Genomic DNA, 11794 nt, shown 5'->3' with positions numbered 1-11794 from the left:
GAGACACCGGTTGAGGCAAAGTTATCACCTTCATCCCTATCACGCAGTTGTTGGTCATATCGGCCATCTTGAGAACTTCAGATATGAAGTCATTGCTAATAAAGTTGCTTGTGAATGTTCTATCAGTAGCGCGATGATGGAAGGTAAATGTCACAAATGTCATGATCTGAAATGGTTTTGATTTTTGAATAACGGAATAAAATATTATAAAAAATACTATATAAAAAAATACTTAAAAAAATATAAAAAAAGATTAAATATATTTTAAAAAATAATATTATAATTTAATATTATATTTTTTTAATAATTAACTAATTATCTATCTAAAAGTGATTTTAACTTATATTATCCAAACAAAATTCATTTTATCAAAAATCAATTTTAATATAGAATTGTCAAACATATATCATATTGGCATAGACTCACTTCTACCCAAAATCAATTATAAAAAATCATTTTCATTCAAACTCCAATTTGACAAACGTTAATTCAAACACACACTAAGTTTACTTGATAAAACAAGCAAACTATAATTCTAATTTTTCTTGGAGACAGACTTAATCAATAGTAGGGCTGAAAATAGAACCTAATTAATAGCATAAAAAACATACAACACATCCAATAACCAGAAAGATATTATTGTATTGATATAGCTATACTCAACGAATATCTTAATAAATCTATACACACTATTCATAAACATACAGGTTTTTTAATAAGTCTATACACCTTATGAGAATTGTTTTAGCAAATAATTTATAATAAAACCGTTTGACAAAACTTGATTTAGAATATGAAGTTAACTACCTTTAAATGTATCAATTCTTACAAAATTTAGCTCATCATTTAGATTAACTAAAAATGAAATTTGCAATATCAAATATTTATATCAAAAGAAACTCTCGTAGCAATTTGTATATTAAATATATATTACATTGTCTTCAGGAATATACAAAAGTACACAAGAATACACAAGAATAAGAAGTATTTAAAAATAATTTAAAATTCTTTTACTTTCACATTAGTTTTTAAAAAATAAATTTACATAAAATATTTTTTCTCTTTGAATTATGGGTTAAGTATGGTTTTGGTCTCAAAAGTTTTTCGCCAGAATCGAAACCATCCCTCTTCTAATTTTGATTTAAAATTGTCCTTTTAATTTTTTCGGACAAAAATACCCTCACCACTATCAGCACAATTACCTCCTCCTCCACCACCACCACCACCACTACCACCAGCACCAACACCAACACCAACACCACCACCAACACCACACACCAATACCAACACCACCACCACCACCACCACCACCAATACCACCACCACCACCGCCACCACCACCACCATAGATAATGGAATCATAAGAACTCAGAACCAAAATCCACCACCACCATCCCCACCCATTGCTACTCCATCACCATCAGCATCACACCAACCAAAACTCATAAAATCAACATCATCATTGTCATTCTCATCAGAACTCAGAACTCAGATCTAGAACTCAAATTTAGAAAAACAACCCCAGAATCATCATCATCAGAAAATCATCATCATCAGAACCCATAACTCAGAATCCATAATTCAAACTCATAAAAACAAACCCAAAACTCAAACTCAAAAAACAAGAACCCAAAACTCAAAAAAACAAACCCAAAACTCAAACTCAAGCAAACCCAGAAGAAGCAGAAGACGAAGCAGAAACAGAGATCGAAGCAAGAAGCAGAAGCGGAGAGGCGGCGAGGAGTAGTGGCGACGGTGGTGCTGGCTTCCCTCAGCGGCGAGGCGGCAAGAAGCAGCAACGCGAGTCCTTCTCCTTCTTCGCGTCTCTCTCTGTCCGATCTCTCTCCTCTGGCGTGGGTGGCTGGCGCGACGGTGAGGGCTGGGCGCAGCGGCGTGGTTTCCTGCGTTTTCTTCCCGTTCAGCTCTCTCAAATCTCCCCCTCTTCTCCTGTCAACAGCGACAGCGACAGCGGTAATGACACCTATAACTTTTTTATTAAAATAGGGGGTAGTTTAGGAATAATATAAAAAAAATTTATTAAAAAGGACGATTTTAATACAAAAAAACGTTAAGGACGATTCTAAATCGAAAATTAGAAGAGGGACGGTTTTGATTCTGGCGAAAAACTTTTAAACCAAAACCATACTTAACCCTTGAATTATTATCATATTCTTAATGTACTCTAGATACCTACACAATATATAATGTCAATTGGCGTCCAAATTTAAGTTTTAATATTATCCTTAAGAAAAAAAAAGTTTATTACTAAAAAAAAGTTTTTCTTGAATAAAAAAATTTCCACACATTTTTTATAACAACTTCATTAAGAATTTTCTATTGGAGGTAAATTATTCATGTAGATTTTTTTTGTTATGGATATGCTTTTAAAAGAATAAAAGTAAAATAGTTTAACAGGACAATATTTAAAAAAAATTTAACAGAGCAATATTTTTTTAAAAAATATATATATAGAATAATTTTGTACCAACATATCATGATTTATTTTGCATATAATATTCATTCATCAAAGTTCATTCGTGGAGTACCTTACACAAATTATATTTAAGTAATTTTTTTTATCTTATATGTAACACTCTACCACACAAAGCTTTACGCTTAAGTCGTAAAACAGAGGTGGTGTGGTATTACGACCTCTAAAATAAAATGAGTATATATAATAGCAGAAGAATTATAATATGCTAGGAGCCTTGAAGAATAGAGGAAATAAAAATTGCGAAATAAAAGCGCAACGTTCAAGGAACGAGTTAACTTGCGTGCTAAGAAAACTATATCCATCAAACATAAGATTGTAAAAATAGGAATAGAGTGCCAAAGATACAAAATAATAAGCTCCTAACTCAGCCTGCGAAGTCAAGACTGGCCAGAGAATATTTACACACACACACACACACATATATATATATATATATGCATATTCAAAAATCCCAAATATACATAACAAAATCATGCATCTCCATAAACCTCTAAGAGGATCAAGAGAACAAGTTATGCGGAGAGAAAACTAAGTACATATATATACATCACTATACAGTAAAACTACCCAGTAACCACTTCGCTTCAAGAGTCCAGATGCCTAACGAGACGCCTCTCGACCTGCATATGAAAAACAACAACATCGTATGGAATGAGAACTGGAGGTTCTCAGTATGGTAAAGGTGCCACACACATAATATATAAGGTCCTGGGAATGCCAGAGGCAATCCTAAAATGTTGACACTCAGATTATAGAGCTTAAAGCATTAAATAGGAGCCATAAAAGGTGGTTTTCTAAGAATATTTAATCCTAACTTAACCTTAAAATCTAAGTCCCATACTACCATTCCTCCATACCTCTAACTCCATCATGCATTTTCACAGACAAATAAATAGATAAATACAAGCACAAGAATGTTACAGCTACTGCAGGTAACAAATACACATTTAACATGTCAAGTACACATATGCACACCCAATTAAAGCACAAGCAAGTAATTCAAGTATTATGCATATGATGCATGCCTATCCTATGGCTGATGAGGCTCATCTGTCGGTTATCCAGCCAACCTGACAAGTCTGAATTGTCTTTAGACTGTCCCCCGACGTGCATCCCCAAGAGTCTATGCATAGCTTTTTCTCAAATAATCAATATTGCTCAATGGGGGTAACATTCCCGGGAATTTATATAGTTCCCGGTCACACTTACGTCGTAGGGTCAACAGAGTATCGAATTTTCAACCTGGTACACGTGGTGGCAAGCCACGACACTTTATCCAGGGAATCTCGTATCTCCGATCATTCAAATTCATAAGCCATATAAATAATTCAATAATAATTCATCAATATCCACATCATTCTCAATCACATCTCATTCATTATCATACATCAATCATATTCAATCCTTATCCTTCATTATCACACCTCCCATTCCGTCCATCAATAGTTCCAATTCAAAACATAATTCATTCCTTTCTAAATAAATCAAACTTAAAACATACTCATTTTCTTAATAACTCAAAATCAAACCCTATAACCTTTGAATCTAAATCTTTTCAAATAATTATCTAAACAAAATCTCTAATTTTTATAAAATTTCGACAGCATCTCCTCTAAAACTCGAACTTTGCCACCCTTTTCAGGTCAAAACATGCATTTTTTTCAATTCAACATACCATTCCTCATCATCATAACAATCACCACAATAAATCTACCTCAGATCAACACTTATACTCATACAATATTCAAATTCAATAACTAAAATTCAACCAAGAATCATAATTCACAAATCCTAGGCTTTTAACACAAAATACCCTCTCTCATTATCACAACAACCTCCACAATAAATATACCTCAAATCAATAATTCACCAAATCTCCAATTAATCAAAAAGCACCAAACCAACCATGTTCATCAACAAGATACTAAGTATCAAATATACACATACAATCCAACTTATCCTATGGTCATCTAGCCTAAGTTTTCACAGAACATTATATATTAAATGCAAGAAACCTAAACCATACCTTAGCCGATTCCCAAGTATTATTCCAAGATAATTTTTCCTAAAGAACACAGCCCTCAAAACCTCAACTAATCAGCTTCCTCCAAGTTCCAGTATTCACAATTTCAAGCTCCAATTATTTATTCACAACCTAATATACATTCATAACACACATATATCCAATTTAATACTCAAAGCTCAAATTCAATAAAATTAAAATAGAATTATCATATTCTCACCTTACCCAAGCTTCACATAAGTAAGAGTGAACATTTTCCTCAAGTTAATTAGATCCTAAAACATCAGAAATCAAAGAAATTCAACATTCCCACTCAAAATTTAAAAATTGGGGGAAAGGAGTGGCTGGGAGTATTTAGTGGCTTACCTATAAAATTATTCCAATAAAAACGTAGAGCTCGACGCGGTAGACACGTGGCCGCAAACGGTGCGACGATCGGAGCTCGGACGGAGAAGTTATGGCGTTTTGAAATCACCGTAAGGGTTTCGGTGAATTTCTCTTCTCCTTCCCCTAATGCGTCGCTGCTTCTGCTGTCTTTGAAGAGAAGAACGAGCTTTAAGCTCATTTAATGGGTTGGTCCGGTTGGGCCCACAGGCCTGGTTCAACCCGTTCGGTCCAATCTTGGACCTTTTTTTCGAAATTGGTGTCAAAATTCTCGTTTCGATGAGCTCTATCCTAATTTAATATAATATTCACATTTCTAATCTTCTTTATTAAAAACTAATTTATTGACTAATTATCTACTAATTTAACGGGGTTTACATCCTACCCACCTAACAAAGAATTTTGCCCTCAAAATTTGAATTCAGTTACTTGAAAAAGATATGGGTTGTCCTTCCGCATATAGTATTCGAGTTCCTAAATGTGTTCCTCCATACCAGCTCAACTCCAAGCTACTTTCACCAATGTTACTTCCTTTTCGTGTAATCGTTTAATACTAATATTATTAATTCTCACCAGAATTACTTGAAGTGTTAGATCTTCTCTTACTTGGATTGGTTCTGGTTCTAGAACATGGCTTGCATCAGGAGTATATTTTCGAAGCTGCGACACATGAAACACGTCGTGCGAATTCGAAAGATACGGTGGTAAGGCAATTCTATAAGCCACTGGCCCAATTTTCTTCAGGATCTCAAATGGTCCAACATAACGGGGATTTAGTTTCTTAGTCTTAATAGCTCTCCCCACTTCAGTGGTTGGTGTAACTTTCAGAAAAACATGCTCCACTTCCTCGAATTCCAAAGGCTTTTGCCTCTGATCAGCATAACTCTTCTGGCGGCTCTGGGCTATAAGCATTCGACTACGAATCTTCTTTATCTATTCAGTAGTTTCAGCTATCATCTCAGGCCCTAACAAACTTCTTTCTCCAGTTTCATACCAACATAGTGGAGATTGACATTTTCTGCCATACAGAGCCTCATATGGAGCCATTCCGGTGCTCGCATGGTAACTATTATTATAAGAAAACTCTACTAATGGCATATACCGGTTCCAGCTCGCGGCTGGTCCAATACACAAGTCCTTAACATCTCCTCTAAGGTCTGAATAGTTCCCTCTGACTGACCATCTGTCTGAGGGTGATACGCAGTACTCAAACTTAACTGAGTTCCAAATGCATGCTAAAAAGCTCCCCAGAACCTTGATGTAAAGCGGGGATCTCTGTCAGATATAATGGTAAAAGGCACGCCATGTAACCTGACAATGTCTTTGATATATATTCAAGCTAATTCCTCCATTGTGCAACTTATTCGAATAGGAAGAAAGTGAGATAATTTTGCCGGTCGATCCACAACCACCCAAATAGCGTCACAACCAGATCGGGTTCTAGGCAAACCTATTACAAAATCTATTGCGATATTCTCCCATTTCCATTGTGGAATCTCCAAAGGCTGAAGGGTCCCTGATGGTCTCTGATGCTCAATCTTAACTTTCTGACACGTTAAACATTTAGATACATGCAATGCCACATCATTCTTCATACCTGGCCACCAGAATATCGCTTTCAGATCTTGATACATTTTAGCACTCCCTGGATGAATTGAGAACCTGTTCTTATGAGCTTCCTTCAAGATACTTTGCCGCAGGTCTCCGACATCTGGCATAATGATTCGGTTCTTGAACCTCCACAAACCATCCTGACCTTCTGACACTCTCCACTGTTTCCCATGTTCAACTACTGGTAATACCTTACGTAACGCTTCACCGTTTTGATGAGCCTTCATAAGTTCTGATTTAAAATCACTTAAAATCTGCAACTGACTCAAACACAGGATTCCATATTCTTCTCTAACTCCCAAATTCAAACCTTGAAATGCCTTTAGTAACTCTTCCTCCCGTAGCATCATTCAAGCTGCATATAAAGACTTCTGACTCAAAGCGTCCGCCACAACGTTCGCTTTTCCTGGATGATAATTCAATTCAAAATCATAATCTTTTAAAAGCTCCATCCACCTCCTCTGACGCATATTCAACTCTTTCTGCTCAAAAAGATACTTCAAACTCCTATGGTTTGAGAAAACATGAAACTTAACGCTATAGAGGTAGTGCCTCCAGATCTTCAAAGCAAACACAACCGCAGCAAATTCCAAATCATGTGTCGGAGAGTTCATCTCATGCGGCCTTAACTGCCATGAGGTGTATGCTACAACATTCCGATGCTGCATCAGAAAGCACCCCAAACCCTTCCGTGATGCATCACAATACACTTCAAACGGTTCGCTTGGTTCAGGCAATACTAACATGGATGCAGTAGTCAACCTGTGCTTTAATGCTTGAAAATTCTCCTCACACTCCAGAGTCCAAACAAAAGGTGTATCCTTCCTAGTCAACTTAGTTAAAGGTAAGGCGAGCTGTGAAATCCCTTAATGAATATGCGATACTATCCCGCCAAACCTAGGAAACTTCTGATCTCTGTCACTGAAGTTGGTCGCTCCCAATTCATTACTGCTTCCACCTTAGCAGGATCCATAGCTATTCCCTGTTTACTCATCACATAACTGAGAAACTTCACCTCACTCTTCCAGAACTCACATTTAGATAACTTAGCATATAACTTTCTGTTCTTCAGAATTTGTAGCACAGTTCGCAAATGATCAGCATGCTACTTTTTAGTCTTATAATAAACAAGAATATCATCAATGAAGACAATAACAAACTTGTCCAGATACGGTTAGAAAATCCTGTTCATATAATCCATGAATACTGCTGGGGCATTAGTTAACCCAAAAGACATCACCGTATACTCATAATGACCATAATGTGTCCTGAAAGCAGTTTTTGGAATATGTTCATCTCTAACCCTTATCTATTTTAAACCTAACTTCACTCCAAACCAATTCACCCTTCTAAGTTAACTAAACATTACTCCGTCTTAACGCGCGTCATATATTACGAATGAATATCACATATTAATGATATGCAAGGATGTTCGAAATTCAACTGCTAGTTTATGGTTACCTCGGGTCTGAAAATCAGATTTGGCTGCATCCCGGCCTTTCCTGTGTGGACAGTCTCGAGTCATGTGCCCCAGCTTCCCGCACTTGTAACATTCACCTAGTCCGGCCCTATGTGGCTCGTCTGGAGTAGTCTTTCCATAGCCTTCTTGTAACATCGCCCACTTCATAAAGTAATTTTCTGCGAATTGACTCTTCTTAACCAATTCAATGAAATTCGTTAACCTTTGCGGATACACGTAGTTAAAGATGTCTCTCCTAAGTCCTTTCTCATACCGAGCATACTTCCACTCCTCATAGTCGACTGGATTTCCTTGACAAACTCTTGAGAGGCAGCACAGGTTGTCGAATTCACGGGTATAGTCAGCAACAGACATATTCTTTTGTTTCAACTGCATTAACTCCAATTCCTTTGCAGTGCGAAGTGCATGCAAAAAATATTTCCCATAAAATTCCGTCTTGAATCTATTCCAAGGGATATCTGTTAACTCTATCTGCAAGGTATAATATAATTCCTACCACCATTTCTGGGCATCTCCCTCCAACATGTTCGTCACTATTTCCACTGACTGTACTTCAGGAACGTGCTGAGTGTACAAAAGCCTCTCCACATCTCAAAACCACCGATCAGCCTCCAACGCCTTGGCATTTCCATTAAACTGAGGTGGACCACTCTTAAGGAAATCAGTAAGGGTCATGGACCTGTAGTATTGACCTGCATTGCTTGTAGCAGCACCCAAGCTTCCATCTCGAGGTCCTTGCATCAGTTCGGTCCTAAGATTTTCTCTCTGGACACCTCGCTCGGATCCGCGAGATGATGTTTGGTCCCTCTTCACACCAAACAATTGATATTAAGGTGATCAGTCTCAATATCTCAAGTTTAATGCTTAAAAGTCTCAAATGCATGCTCACGAATACGTATGCTACACATACCAGTCTGATATCCTAAGTAGCACATAATCACACACAGAGTATACTCAGAAGCATAATCAGTTCGTCTCTCAGGCTCTACAGGAACGAACTGCTCTGATACCATAATGTAACACCCTACCACACAAAGTTTTACGCTTAAGTCGTAAAACAGAGGTGGTGTGGTATTACGACCTCTAAAATAAAATGAGTATATATAATAGCAGAAGAATTATAATATGCTAGGTGCTTTGAAGAATAGAGGAAATAAAAATCGCAAAATAAAAGCACAACGTTCAAGGAACGAGTTAATTTGCGTGCTAAGAAAACTATATCTATCAAACATAAGATTGTAAAAATAAGAATAGAGTGCCAAAGATACAAAATAATAAGCTCCTAACTCAGCCTGCAAAGTCAAGACTGACCGGAGAATATTTACACACACACAAACACACACACACACACACACACACACATATATATATATATCCAAAACCCAAATATATATAACAAAATTCTGCCTCTCCATAAACCTCTAAGAGGATCAAGAGAACAAGTTATGCGGAGAGAAAACTAAGTACATATATATACATCACTATACAGTAAAACTACCCAGTAACCACTCCGCTTCAAGAGTCCAGACGCCTAACGAGACGCCTCTCGACCTGCATCTGAAAAATAACAACATCGTATGGAATGAGAACCAGAGGTTCTCAGTACGGTAAAGGTGCCACACACATAATATATAAGGTCCTGGGAATGCCAGAGGCAATCCTAGAACGCCGACACTCAGATTATAGAGCTTAAAGTATTAAATAGGAGCCATAAAAGGTGGTTTTCTAAGAATATTTAATCCTAACTTAACTTAACCTTAAAATCTAAATCCCATACTACCATTCCTCCATACCTCCAACTCCATCATGCATTTTCACAGACAAATAAACAGATAAAGGCAAGCACAAGAATGTTACAGTTACTGCAGGTAACAAATACACATTTAACATGTCAAGTACACATAGGCACACCCAATTAAAGCACAAGCAAGTAATTCAAGTATTATGCATATGATGCATGCCTGTCCTATGGCTGATGAGGCTCATCTGTCGGTTATCCAGCCAACCCGACAAGTCTGAATTATCCATAGACTGTCCCTCGACGTGCATCCCCAAGAGTCTATGCATAACTTTTTCTCAAATAATCAATATTGCTCAATGGGGGGTAACATTCCCAGGAATTTATATAGTGCCCGCTCACACTTACGTCGTAGGGTCAACAGAGTATCGAGTTTTCAACCTGGTACACGTGGTGGCAAGCCACGACACTTTATCCAGGAAATCTCGTATCTCCGATCATTCAAATTCATAAGCCATATAAATAATTCAATTATAATTCATCAACATCCACATCATTCTCAATCGCATCTCATTCATTATCATACATCAATCATATTCAATCCTTATCCTTCGTTGTCACACCTCCCATTCCGTCTATCAATAGTTCCAATTCAAAACATAATTCATTCCTTTCTAAATAAATCAAACTTAAAAAATACTCATTTTCTTAATAACTCAAAATCAAACCCTATAACCTTTGAATCTAAATCTTTTCAAATAATTATCTAAACAAAATCTCTAATTTTTATAAAATTTCGACAGCATCTCCTCTAAAACTCGGACTTTGCCACCCTTTTCGGGTCCAAACCTGCATTCTTTTCAATTCAACATACCCTTCCTCATCATCATAACAATCACCACAATAAATCTACCTCAGATCAACACTTATACTCATACAATATTCAAATCCAATAACTAAAATTCAACCAAGAATCATAGTTCACAAATCCTAGGCTTATAACACAAAATACCCTCTCTCATTATCACAACAAGCTCCACAATAAATATACCTCAAATCAATAATTCACCAAATCACCAATTGATCAACAAGCACCAAACCAACCATGTTCATCAACAAGATACTAAGTATCAAATATACACATGCAATCCAACTTATCCTATGGTCATCTAACCTAAGTTTTCACAGAACATTATATATTAAATGCAAGTAACCTAAACCATACCTTAACCGATTCCCAAGTATTATTCCAAGATAATTTTCCTAAAGAACACAGCCCTCAAAACCTCAACTAATCAGCTTCCTCCAAGTTCCAGTATTCACAATTTTAAGCTCCAATTATTTATTCACAACCTAATACACATTCATAACACACATATATCCAATTTAATACTCAAAGCTCAAATTTAATAAAATTAAAATAGAATTATCATATCCTCACCTTACCCAAGCTTCACATAAGCAAGAGTGAACGTTTTCCTCAAGCTAATTGGATCCTAAAACATCAGAAATCAAAGAAATTCAACATTCCCACTCAAAATTTAAAAATTGGGGGAAAGGAATGGCTGGGAATATTTAGTGACTTACCTATGAAATTGTTCCAGTAGAAACGTAGAGCTCGACGCGGTGGACACGTGACCGCAAACGATGCGACGATTGGAGCTCGAACGAAGAAGTTACGGCGTTTTGAAATCACCGTAAGGGTTTCGGTGAATTTCTCTTCTCCTTCCCCTAATGCGTCGCTGCTTCTGCTGTCTTTGAAGAGAAGAACGAGCTTTAAGCTCATTTAATGGGTTGGTCCGGTTGGACCCACGGGCCCGGTTTGGGCCCGATTCAACCGGTTCGACCCGTTCGGTCCAATCTTAGACCGTTTTTTTCGAAATTGGTGTCAAAATTCTTGTTTCGATGAGCTCTATCCTAATTTAACATAATATTCACATTTTTAATCTTCTTTATTAAAAACTAATTTATTGACTAATTATCTACTAATTTAACGGGGTTTACATTATAACTATTTTATATTTTGAAATTTAAAATTTTGTATTTTAGAAGTAGATAAAGAGT

At 36.6% G+C, this 11794-nt stretch overlaps 1 long non-coding RNA gene across 1 annotated transcript; it reads right to left on the bottom strand.

Moving 5' to 3' along the window:
* On the bottom strand, positions 4581 to 11469 carry LOC107616703. Its single transcript, XR_002358642.1, has 3 exons — positions 11318 to 11469; positions 4738 to 4792; positions 4581 to 4649 (listed from the first exon to the last, which is right to left on the bottom strand). It is a non-coding gene; the product is annotated as an uncharacterized LOC107616703 (long non-coding RNA).

Source organism: Arachis ipaensis, chromosome B01 (genome assembly GCF_000816755.2).
Source record: "Arachis ipaensis cultivar K30076 chromosome B01, Araip1.1, whole genome shotgun sequence".
In the NCBI taxonomy this organism is placed as follows: Eukaryota; Viridiplantae; Streptophyta; class Magnoliopsida; order Fabales; family Fabaceae; genus Arachis; species Arachis ipaensis.
The sequence above is the reverse complement of the archived record's forward strand: the minus strand, read 5'-3'. Positions and strand labels throughout refer to the sequence as shown.